This window comes from Polypterus senegalus, chromosome 6 (genome assembly GCF_016835505.1).
Source record: "Polypterus senegalus isolate Bchr_013 chromosome 6, ASM1683550v1, whole genome shotgun sequence".
Classification (NCBI taxonomy): Eukaryota; Metazoa; Chordata; class Cladistia; order Polypteriformes; family Polypteridae; genus Polypterus; species Polypterus senegalus.
The window spans coordinates 183,262,523-183,275,091 of NC_053159.1; positions in this window are offsets into that span (position 1 = coordinate 183,262,523).

Genomic DNA, 12,569 nt, shown 5'->3' on the forward strand with positions numbered 1-12,569 from the left:
CCACTGGGGCGCCATTACTCTTGCTCCTCCTTCTATCCACAACGGCTCAGCTGCCCAATTCTGTTCTTCTCTTCTCGATATTTTGCTTCCTCGTCCTTGTTTTATTCATCTCTCTGACCTACCCAGACCTCTTTTTTACAGTCCTGTGAGTGTAGGTGCTTTTTAATGAACCATTAACCACTCATAAGGGATGGCTGTGCTGATTGCGCTGGCACACATGAATGAGCATTCAGCCGATTCCCCCGTTAAACACTTTTTGGCCATGGGGCCTTCCTTCTGCACAAACCTACCCTCTCAAAGTCTGAGTTGCACCATTTTTGAAAATCACCGCACCCACCAGATCTGCTGATCCTCTACGGACCCCAGACTCACTTCACTGCACTAAGTGACACTCAAATACTTGGCAGTTGATCAAGATATTTTTGGCCAAGCAGACAGATGACAGATTGGAAGCACATGAGCCTTTGTGTTACACATGTGCGAAATTTCAGTCGAGGTCCTTCTGTTTATGGAGTTTTTCAATGACTTTGACTGAGATGTTCACAGTAAACAGTAAACATCACCTCTTATGATGTCTGGTCAGTTGGCTCCAATGGTACGACCGATATTCACAACCATGTTGGACATAACAGTGGTATGCACCACGTTGACAACCTCTTCAGGCTGGTGATCATACTGATGATGAGGAACCGGGAGGCAAAGCTTATGAAGGAGCAATGACTAGTGCAGGTAGCTAAATAGCTATCCGGTTTGGTCATTGAGTGGTGCTAGTAGTGGCTTAGACAGGCATTATTACAGTACTGATTGGAAAGACAGAGAGACCAAATTGAGAAAGATGTGCAGCGGGTTAGGGTGATAATGGATAAAGATGGAAACAAACTCACAAGCGAGGAGGGTGTGTTGAGAAGATAAAAAGAGTACTTCAAGAGGCTGATGAATGAAGAGAATGAGAGAGAGAGAAAATAGGATGATGTGGAGATAGTGAATCAGAGAGTGCAACAGATTAGCAAGGAAGAAGTAAGGACAACTAAGAAAAGGATGAAGAATGGAAAGGCCGTTGATCCAGAAGACATACCTGTGGAAGCATGGAGGAGTTTAGGAGAGATAGCAGTGGAGTTTTAAACCAGATGGTTTAATGGAATCTTGGAAAGTGAGAGGATTCCTGGGGAGTGGAGAAGAAGTGTACAGATGCCGATATTTAAGAATAAGGGGGATGTGCAGAGCTGAGGTAACTACAGGGGAATAAAATTAATGAGCCACAGCATGAAGTTATGGGAAAGAGTAGTGGAAGGTCAGTTAAGACGTTAGGTGATGATTAGTGAGCAGCAGTGTGGTTTCATGCCAAGAAAGAGCACCACAGATGAGATGTTTGCTCTGTTGATGAAGACGTATAGAGAAAGCCAGAAGGAGTTGCATTGAATCTTTGTGGACCTGGAGAAAGAATAAGGAGTTGTGGTATTGTATGAGGAAGTCGGGAGTGGCAGAGAAGTATGTAAGAGTAGTACAGGATATGTACGAGGGAAGTGTGAGGTCTGCAGTAGGAGTGATGGAGGTGGGATTACATCAGGGATCGGCCTTTTCTTATTTGCAATGGTGGTGGACAGGTTGACAGACAAGATTAGACAGGAGTCCCCGTGGACTGTGATGTTTGCTGATGAAATTGTGATCTGTAGCGATAGTAGAGAGCAGGTTGAGGAGACCCTGGAGAGGTGGAGATATGCTCTAGAGGAGAGAGGAATGAAGGTCAGTAGGACCACCAAGACAGAATATCTGCCACAGCCAGGTGTTAAGTGGGCGTCCCCTTGGCATGGTCTAGCCACTCGAGTCCTCAACAATGAAGATCCTGCATCGTAGTGCCATAAATGACGCTCCCTCATGATGCAGGTCAAGTGCCTAATTTGGGAATTCATGAGCAACACAAAGTCAAACCAGCAGTACCCATGGACGCTCTGAAGAGACACAGTACTGAAGGAGTCCAGTTTTCATCTCAGGTCACTGGATAGCATCCACATCTTGCAACAATATAGCAAGACAGGAAGCACCAGGACTCTAAAGACTTGGACTTTCGTCCTTTTGCCTGGGTATCAGGAGTGCCACACACCCCTTTCCAATCAGCCTCATGACCCCCCAAGCTCTCCCAGTCTGACTACTGACTTCATAGGAAGAGTCACCAGAGGTATGAATGTCACTGCCGAGGTAAGTAAACCTCTCGACGAGGTCGACACTCTCTCCGCAGACCGACACACTGTTGATGACCGTGCCCACAAGGTCATTAAACATCTGGGTCTTGGTGTTTATCAGGACACTCACAAGCTCAGGCACTCAGACTCTTTGCTCAGTTTCTCGTGAGCCCCAAACAGACCTTGCTGTGAAGTTTACTTACCTTGGCAGTGACATTCATGTCTCTCGTGACTCTTCCTCAGTAGACAGATTGGGAGATCATTAAGGGTCATGAGGTTGCTGGAAAGGGGTGTGTGGTGCTCCATATGTCTCTGCAAAAGGTCCAAGTCCTGGTGCTTCCTGTCTTGCTATATGGTTGTGAGACATGGACATTATCCAGTGACCTGAGATGTAGACTGGACTCCACGTAACACCTGACTCTGGTAGATAGAAGGTAATTTCTGGAGAAGGGACTGGACCACATATCTGCCTAGGGGGTTGCCAGCCAGGATTATGAACTGTTTCATCGTGTGATGGGTGCTGTACCAGTGCATGCTCCCCAACCTGACTTGACCTGACCTGTTATGAGGTCATCCTTTCTAGTACTTATAATGATTCCTGTAGCAGAATTTTCAGTGAACTGAAAGCTACATAAAAAAAGTTTTGAGCAGCCAGTGAATAATTGACAGTAGTTAATGCTGCCAGAAACACTGCACACGTGAATTCATTTCTCAGTATCCTCCATTTTTTGGAAAATGTCTTAGCATCTTCCAGCATTTTTCCATCCATCCATCCATCCAGTATCCAACCCACTATATCCTAAGTACAGGGTCACGGGGATCTGCTGGAGCCAATCCCAGCCAACACAGGGCACAAGGCAGGAAACAAAAACTGGGCAGGGTGCCAGCCCACCGCAGGGCGCACACACACCAAGCACAATTTAGGATCGCCAATGCACCTAACCTGCATGTCTTTGGACTGTGGGGGGAAACCGGAGCACCCGGAGGAAAGCCACGCAGACACGGGGAGAACATGCAAACTCCACACAGGGAAGACCCTGGAAGCGAACTCGTGTCTCCTAACTGCAAGGTAGCAGCGCTACCAACTGCGCCACCATGCTGCCCTCCAGCATTTTTAACACGGGTAAAAGCACACGTTAGACGGTTCTTTTAACACGCTAGCGTCATAGATTTGTTAGAACTGACAGTGGGGCCAACCGAGTTAAAAAGTGACAAGACATGTGGTGGTCTGCAGCACTCCTCCCAATAAATAGCATTTAAGCTTCTTCTATATTCAGAGACAAGTCATTATTATCCATCCACTTCATGACATAGTCACTGACACAATTGAGTAAGGACAGCATCAAAGAAACCTCATTCGATCTAAAAGAAAGGTATAGCTAGTGTGGCATAAGGCTGGTTCCCTTGCCTGGCCGGGATGCCTATATAGTGGAAGGACTTGGGGAGAGAGAGCATATTTAGGACATTACCTCACCCGAAGAATGCTAGATGGCAGCCCACCTGAGTTGTAGTGATGCCTTGGACTCCTACAGGGCTACTTTGGGGGGGGGTGGAGTTTGGAGAAACCCTGCTGGGTGATGTGGGCACAGCCAGGGGGCATTGCATGGAATGACTGAGCCCTTTGGTGCAAAAAGTGCCGGAAGAAGATCACCGGACACCTTGGGCACCTCCAGGTGCCCTATGAAAGGAGCCAGCTGCCACTACTCCAGAGGAAGGGAGGAAGGGAGTTGAAAGGAAAGGGAAGGGAAGGTGGGAAGACGGGAGACAAAGCTTGCCAGTAGGGGTGGAGGGGAATTGAGAGGAAGAGAAAAAGAGAAAGAATAAGAAAAGAAAGTGCTGCATTGTGCCTTTGCTACTTTCCTGTGGGGAGCGAGAGAAAGTACCTCCCCTCGTTAATAATAAGCGTCTGTGTGCAGAGAATCGTGCCTGTGACTGTCGTGTTGGGCATCTGGGGAGCTATGTGCCCCCCAGGTCTTCATATGAATGAAAATGTGAGAAGCCAGCACTGTACATCCAGCGATGACATGTCCCCTTCAGCTTCATCGCATATCTGCCACTTGCTGCCGGCCTGCTGCTTCAAGGTGTTCTGCTGGTGGTCCCTGGTGTGGAGTGCCTGGTCCTAAGCTGCAATGGTTAGGCTTTCAGTTTCTCTCTCTCTCTCTCTCTCTCTCTCTCTCTCTCTCCTTTGAGTCCAGGAATGTTCAGCCATGTGCCACACTTGCACTTTATTCCGTGAATGGTTTATCAAGACTATGATGGGAGTGGCCAGGCAGTGACTTTTTTCTTCAGCAGTTGGGTCTCCTCTTCTTCAGTGTTGGTCTTCAGTCTGTAGCAGATGGGCCCCTGGCACAGACAGACAGACACTGTATGTCCAAAACACACACGTTTATTTTACTAAAGTCCTGCACACAACACAGTGATCCAACGACAGTACCCAGTCCTTCTCTTTTCTCTCGCCTCCTCTACTCCTTTCTTCCCAACCTTTGTCCTGCTCCTCCCGACTCTCGCCCAGGAATGGAGTGAGACGCCTAACCCGGAAGTGATCCAGGTGCCCCTTGATTAACATCGAGCGGAAGTGCTACACCGTAACCCCGCTCCTCTTAAGGCAGCACTTCCGGGTGTGGTGGAAGTACTGCATGTCCAGACTCTGGAGCTGTCCAGGTGCACCCTGGTGGTGGCCATGGACCCACACTGGGTTGAGTTTCTAAGCTACAATTCCGTGGCCCCGATGTAAACCAAGGGGGCTGCCCTCTCGTGTCCCGGGGTAGGTGGTCCAGGCAGTATGCCCATTCCCCCGGTCTTCTCCTAAAAAGGGCAAGATACCCGGCTGACCATCACATGTCTGAGCCATGCTGGTAGCTTCTCGCTCTTGATTTCCATCAACGCACAAATCATTTGTGATTTCAGGATGACACGACTAACAAACATTGTGACTCTATGGACTGGGTCAGCCCGTGGGTCATTTATTTTGTGGCAAAGTAGCTGTGATAGACGTGCCGGTGCTTTACATTATGACTGGCTGAACCCTCAGTGTTTCATACGGCCTTTACTATTTATTGCACCAGCTGTCACGTCATTACATTCAATAACCGCTCAGACGGATGCCACCTCCAGAGCACAGTGCATGATCTTGTAGGACTTGACGTGTCAGGAAGGAGCAGTCAACGAAGATCTCTATTGGTTTGCGATTGCATACTGTGGTAAAATATTAGGCAGCAGACAGAAAAAGGTTTGGAGATGGCCACCCCGGTATACTGAAAATCAACAAAGAAAAGAAGCCCGTCTTTACAGAGGAGGAGTTCCCAACCGAACTGACTAACAGGTTCAGTTTGTTCTATAAGTATGGTGGGTAGGAGGAAGAGGTGGAGTTAGGGTGGCCAGAACAGGCAGGAAGGGGAATTCTGGGTACCAGAAATGATGTCATCAGGGTTGGCCAGAAATAATGTCAGTGGGTGGACCGGTGGTGATGTCATTGAGCGGCAGGGTCTTTGGTTGAACTGCGGAGGAACAAGAAGAGAGAGGATCAAGTGAGAGCGCCAACCCCTGGTCTGGCTGACAAATAACAAAATTTGTGCCTGTAAACTGTCCCCCATGTGCATGTGTGTGACAATATGTATGAGGTCCATTATCACCGTTCAAATATGATTGCTTCAGGGTGGCAACCGGATGGAGTTCTTGGTGCATTCGTGTTCGCACAAGATGATTGTGATTTATAAAGGGTAAATCACATTGAAATGTGCATACAGGGGCTCTTAACCTGAGGTCCATGAACCCCTAGGAGGTTCATGGATGGGTTTCGGGGGTCCATAAGGGTCAGATAAAATTGAACATTTATTTTCATTATACAGCCCGGTACTGTTGATTTAGGGTAGATGTAGTAGTAGTAGAAGTAGTAATGGCAGTAGAAAACATTGTAGTAGTAGTAGTAGATCTGTTTTAATTTGCACAAGAGAATTGTCTCTCTTTTATAAAAGAAAATCTTGAGACGAGACTATTGCCAAGAGATTTTTTCAAGTCCCACCCTCCTCTCCACCATTTCTAGTTAACGGCCCACAACGACGGTCCTCTCACCTCTCATTGGTGTGAATGCTTTTGTCAGACACAGTTCCTGCGCTCTCAGCTCTTATAAAATGTAATGTTTTCCTCACTTTAAGTTCCCAATTAAAGAAGAGTCCAAATTTTATTGAAGAATTTCATCCCAAAGGGTTATCAACAGAAGAAATGAGTCACACGGGCAATCCTAGCACCGAGAAATGATGAAGTCAAATGAATTAACACGAAAATTGTGGATCGGTTACACGGCAGGTTAGTTAAATGCATATCAATAGACTCTGCTGAGACAGTTGGTCGTGATGGTGCGGAAGATGAAAACATCAACTTACAATATCATGAAGAATATCGAAAACCGTTAACCTCGTCTGGTCTTCCACCGGCCGAATTACCGTTGAAAGAAGGATGTCTCATAATGTTATTGTGTCATTTATTTCTGAGTGATGGGCTATGCAATGGGACAAGATTGGTTGTATTTAAAATTGGTCGAACAATTCTGACATGTCAAATTTTAACAAGCGACAAGAAAGGTAATGTAGTACATCATCAAGGGATAACATCAGACACCAAAGGAGATCTTGATATACCATTCGTGCTAAAATGTTTACAGTTTCCCGTTAGAATAGCTTTTGCTATGACAATTAACAAATCACAGGGACAAACATTCGAAAAGTCGGTTTATTTATTAGAGAGAAAGAAACGATATTCACTCACGGGCAGTTATACATTGCGTTGTCACGATTTAAGTCCAAACACGGAATCAAAATTCAATGTGATCTTATAGAAAAGTTCATTCCAAATATTGCTTTTACTGAAGTTTTACAGTAAAAGTGTAAGTTTAAAAAGTATTTGTGTGTTAATTTCAAAGCCAAGCAGAACAAAAATGTACAACGCAACAAATAACTCTAACGCAACATGAAACATCATTTTATTTCAATTTATTACGTTTTACTGTTGTTTTACTATGGTGAATTACTCGCTGTAATGTAAAATAGTTAGGTCTATTATGCATATGTAACAATTCCCATGAAAATAAAAATCTTTTGTGGCAGGGCTGGCATCCATGCCCAGCCAAGATGACCCTGCACACTATTTTCAGGGGGAGCAACCCTGGACAGTGCAATACCTACCCTGGCCACTAGTTGGCTGGCTCCCCTGGGGTGGAGCAGTCCCTCGGGTTCCCGCAAGGCTCCCTGGGAATTGGAGTTGGGTGCAGCCCTGTTGGGTCCCGCAGGCACCATCAGGGGGTGCTGTGTTTGGGACTCCTGAGCCCGTGTGGGCAGCATATTCATCACACTCGGTGATCAAGCACCTGGAGCACTTCCGGGTGAACTATAAAAGGAGACAGCGGCCACCACTCAGGAGCCAGAATCGGGAGGAAGAGGACGAGCTTGCTAAGGAGGAGTGGTGGTGCAAGAAGGGCATGCTTTGGTTGTGTTTGGGACTTTGTTGTGGCTGGGGGGATTACGGAGAAGACGTGCCCTCCAGCTGAAGAAAATAAACAGTTTTGTGTTATTGTGCCGGGTCGGGTGCTATAGAGCGCTAATTCACACTGTTTAAATTGCAGTGGCGCGAAGCGGTTAGCGCGTAGAACCCGCACGGGAGCTGGCAAGCGAAACGAGCAGGGGGCAGAGCCCCCTAGCATTTCTTAATTCTTAATCTTAATGAGTGGCCGTTACTTTTTGCAGAAAATTGGCATGTTTGATTTAAAGTTTAATAATACTTCATGTATGTCATATATGTATGAGACAATCAAATCTCAATAAATAAAGTACAACATATTAATAGCAGGCAAAGTTGTGTTTACGTGAATATTTCTGGGGAAAGGGGGTCCATCGTTTTCATCAGATTCCTAAAGGAATCCGTGACTTAAAAAAGGTTAAGAATCACTGCTGTAAGATGTCTCCCAAGCACACATATGTGACAATATACCTGTATAGCACCTTTCTCTAATGAGCACTGTCTCAGTACAGGCTGGTCCAGATCTAATTATGCAATTATGAAAAGACGAACACATTGCACCCGCTGTTCGACTGGCAACCGTCTCCCCGCTACCATCTATCGCCAACAAAAATTTTTTTTTGTGAATTCTCTATGTAATAAACTTAATAAGTCACAGCGTTATAAAAATTGGATAATTAGATCTGGACCACCCTATACAGTTTGTATGTACGGATGTCTTGTACAATAGATAGATAGATAGATAGATAGATAGATAGATAGATAGATAGATAGATAGATAGATATAAAAGGCACTATATAATAGATAGATAGATAGATAGATAGATAGATAGATAGATAGATAGATAGATAGATAGATAGATAGATAGATAGATATGAAAGGCACTAAATAATAGATAGATAGATAGATAGATAGATAGATAGATAGATAGATAGATAGATAGATAGATAGATAGATATGAAAGGCACTATATAATAGATAGATAGATAGATAGATAGATATGAAAGGCACTATATAATAGATAGATAGATAGATAGATAGATAGATAGATAGATAGATATGAAAGGCACTATATAATAGATAGATAGATAGATAGATATGAAAGGCACTATATAATAGATAGATAGATAGATAGATAGATAGATAGATAGATAGATAGATAGATAGATAGATACTTTATTAATCCCAAGTGGAAATTAATAATTTAATAAATAAATAATAAATTAGTAGGAACAGCACTGGCAGGTAATATGGCTTTTATATTTCATATATAGTGCCTTTGTATACTGCTTAAAAACACTTTTTAACCAGAGTATAGCATCAAAGCGAAGAACTCGATTGGCATTTGCCATAGAATACCATAATTGTCAGGTCCACCACTGGCATGCGCCCAGTGCATTCACAGATGAGAGCAGGTTCACCCTAAGTGCATGTGACAATACAATGCAATACAATACAATTTATTGTTGTATAACCCAAAATCACACAAGAAGTGCCACAATGGGCTTTAACAGGCCTTGCCTCTTGACAGCCCCCCAGCCATGACTCTCTAAGAAGACAAGGAAAAACCCTTGTAGGGAAAAAATGGAAGAAACCTCAGGAAAGGCAGTTCAAAGGGAGACCCCTTTCCAGGTAGGCCGGGCGTGCAGTGGGTGTCCAAAAAAGGGGGGTAAATATGACACAATACACAGAACAGAAATAATCCTCAATACAGTATAAAAATGAAAATATTATCAAGTATGGAGCAGAAAGTAGGAGATATCACATAATAGGATTTGGACTTGTTTATAAAGGAACACTTTTAAAGACTTTAAGACAGATGTGAAAGGGTCTGGAGAAGCCGTGGAGAACATTATGCTACCTGTAACATCGTTTAGCATGACTGGTTTGATTGGGGGTCAGTGATGGTCTGCGGACATATAGACCTCTACAGGGTAGACAACAGCACCTTTACAGCCATTAGGTATTGGGATGAAATCCTTGGACCCATTGTCACACCCTATGCTGGTGCAGTGGCTCCTGGGTTCCTCCTGGTGCACAACAATGCCCGGCCTCATGTGGCGAGAGGATGAAGGAATCAATCCCATTGACTGATCGCCTGACGTCAATCCAATAGAACACCTCTAGGTGGGACGTTATGTTTCGGGTCCATCCAAAACCTCAGACTGTCCAGAAGCTCAGGGGGGCCTGGGTCCAGATCTGGGAGGAGATACACCCAGGAGACCATTCGTCTGTCTCATCAGAACATTGTCAGGCAGGCATACAAGCACATGGTGGTGGGTTGGCCATACAAACTACTGAGTACGATTTGGAGTTGCTGCAATGAAATTTCATCAAAATGGACTTGCCTGCCTGCCTGCCACATGATTACCCCATCAGATGATGGCTGCCATCATTTCGTTCCTAAGACATTACCATACCAGTCCATAGCAGTAGAAACAGCCAGCAGGATTTTTCCCCACTGAGATCTGATGTGTTTTCAGAGTGTTCCTTTCATTTTTTTGAGCAGTTTATATTGAACTCCGTGTCAATACCCTTTGTAAGTATAGAAGTCTTGGTCGGGATAAGCAAGCATGGAAACGGATGGATGAGTGGACTTGGTCAGTAACCACAGCCGAAGCAGTAACACAAAACAACCCTTCAATTTATATAGCGCCTTTCACTTTATATAGGGCTTTTATAAGTCAGAGGTTAGTGCCAGGTGTGCAGTGGCCATGGCAGTGCCCTTCTGTTCTGGTGCTTTATAACATAAATGACCCTTTTTATTTTTGTACACTTGGAGCTCAGACCCCCTCAGGGTCACACAGGGAATCAAATCCCGGGATCAAACTTGGGGTTCAAGCTCGAATGCCTCCGTCAAAAGGCCGCATGAAGAGGACATGACAGGAGGTGGTAAAACAAAAGGACTTTGGCACAAGAGGCCCAGATGTGGCCGATCTTTAGGGGGGGTGACGTGCAGAAATCAGGGAAGTCGTCAGCAGGCTTTATGATCCTACGGTTTAGGATGGCCCTTTGTCTATTCAGGGACTTTGGACGGCTCCTAACAACCAAGACCCTGAAAATGGCCGTCCACCATGAGCCTTCATTCCTTAGTGGAGAGAACTGAAACAGCCTTCTCCGCCATAAAACTTGTGCTAAGGCAGCCTGAAAAGAAGACCCTCAATAGCTTTTGTGTTTTTTTTATGGGCTTGACCTTCCTTTCATTGGCAGTGAATGTGGGCCATCAACCAAAATAATTTATGGCTTGAGCTTGTGACCTTGAGCATTGTGGAGAGGAAAAGGTAACTGTTTGCGGAATGACAAAAAAAAAAAAAAAGCAAAAGCCGGCACTTTCGGGAGGGTGACTGGCATCTCTGTCTATTTATTGATCGATTAATTTATAGATTTATTTCAGGATTTGGCTTTCAGCAGGAGAAAAAGCAACTCCATTTCTAAGGAAATTCAGCAAACTTGCACAAGAGCTTCATTTACGGCCGGCCTGTAAGCCTTTTAAAAAGCTGTTTGGCATTCCCGCCCAACTGCATTTTACAACAGGGGGGATTTGCAAAAAAAAACCCAACCGTGGAAGTAGCCATGCGACGTATTTGACACGGCAGGATGGAACTGCTTGATTGCAAATAGAAGTCAAAGGCTTTAAGTGTGGTTGTACACAGAGTGGCCACTTTTATAGGTACAGCAATCCAACGGCGAGTTGCACCTCCCTTAGCCTTAAAAGTAGCATAAATCTGTCTGGGTATGGATTTTAAAAGAAGGGGGGCACGGCACCCTTGTCAGAACATTGCAAAGATTTCGACGAGAACAGGCCAGTCAGACCCACAAAGCTTGCCAGTCCGCTCCACTTAATTCTTCCAAAATAACATAAAGTCGAGTTTTGAAAGTCCCTAAAGTCTTACTGTCCACCACACTACTTGGTCGCTTATTCCAAGTGTCTATCGTTCTCTGTGTAAAGAAAAACTTCCTAATGTTTGTGCAAAATTTCCCCTTAACAAGTTTCTAACTATGTCCCCGTGTTCTTGATGAACTCATTTTAAAGTCACCGTCTCGACCCACTGTACTAATTCCCTTCATAATTTTAAACAATTCACTCAGGTCTCCTCTTCATCTCCTTAAGGCTCAGCTCTTTTAACCTTTCCTCATAACTCATCCCCTGTAGCCCTGAATCAGCGTAGTCGCTCTTCTCTGGACCTTTTCTTGTGTTGTTTTGTCCTTTTTGTAGCCTGGAGACCCAAACTGCACCCAGGACTCCAGATGAGGCCTCACCAGTGTGTTATAAAGCTTGAGCAGAACCTCCTGTGACTTGTACTCCACATGTCAAGGCGCTATATAACCTGACATTCTGTGGATTACCAGATAATTTGGAACCCGTTATATTATCACGGAAGGACTTGGATAGCAGACAGGCTTGGGAAGATTTGTGGCAGATTAAATTTAATGTGAGTAAATGTGAAGAATTACATGTAGGAAGTTAAAATGTGAGGTTTGAATACACAATATGCAGTCGGAAAATCAAGAGGACACCCTACGAGAAGGATTTAGGAGTCATAGTGGACTCTAAGCTATCGACTTCCCGACAGTGTTCAGAAGCCATTAAGAAGGCTAAGAGAATGTCAGGTTACTGTATATAGCGCCTTGGTGTGTGGAGTACAAGTCACAGGAGGTTCTGCTCAAGCTTTATAACACACTGGTGAGGCCTCATCTGGAGTCCTGGGTGCAGTTTGGGTTTCCAAGCTACAAAAAAGACTTAACAGCACAAGAAAATGTCCAGAGAAGAGCAACTAGGCTGATTCAGGGCTACAGGGGATGAGTTATGAGGAAAGATTAAAAGAGCCGAGCCTTTACAGTTTAAGCAGAAGAAAATCTAATTAAATTAAATGTAA